This window comes from Fukomys damarensis, unplaced genomic scaffold (assembly GCF_012274545.1).
Source record: "Fukomys damarensis isolate Sample0158 unplaced genomic scaffold, DMR_v1.0_HiC HiC_scaffold_11, whole genome shotgun sequence".
In the NCBI taxonomy this organism is placed as follows: domain Eukaryota; kingdom Metazoa; phylum Chordata; class Mammalia; order Rodentia; family Bathyergidae; genus Fukomys; species Fukomys damarensis.
The window spans coordinates 15,551,631-15,552,056 of record NW_022900923.1 but is presented as its reverse complement, the minus strand read 5'-3'; positions in this window follow the sequence as shown (position 1 = coordinate 15,552,056).

The window sequence follows — 426 nt, the reverse complement described above, 5'->3', positions numbered from 1 at the left end:
TCTACTGGTGTTGCACACCTGTAATCCCCACCACTTGGGGGGCTGAGGCAAGAATATCACAAGTTCAAGGCCAGTCTGGCCATCTATGTGAGGCCCTATCTCAAAATAAAAAGTTTTTAAAAGATTTGGGGATACAGCTTGGTAGTTGAGTACTTTCCTAGCATGAACGAAGCCCTAAATTCAATCCTCAGCACCACACAAATAGAAAAAAAGAAAAACACCATAAAGCTACAGTAACCAAAATACGGTGTTGCCATAAAAACACTGACGTAAAGACGAAGAATCTAGAAAATAATCCACATGATACTCATAACTAATTTTTGTTTTGTTTTCGTGGTGCCGGGAATCAAAATTAGGGCTTTGCACACGTTAGGCAAGTGCTCTACCATCAAGATACACCTTTCAACAAGGGCAGTAAGGACACAG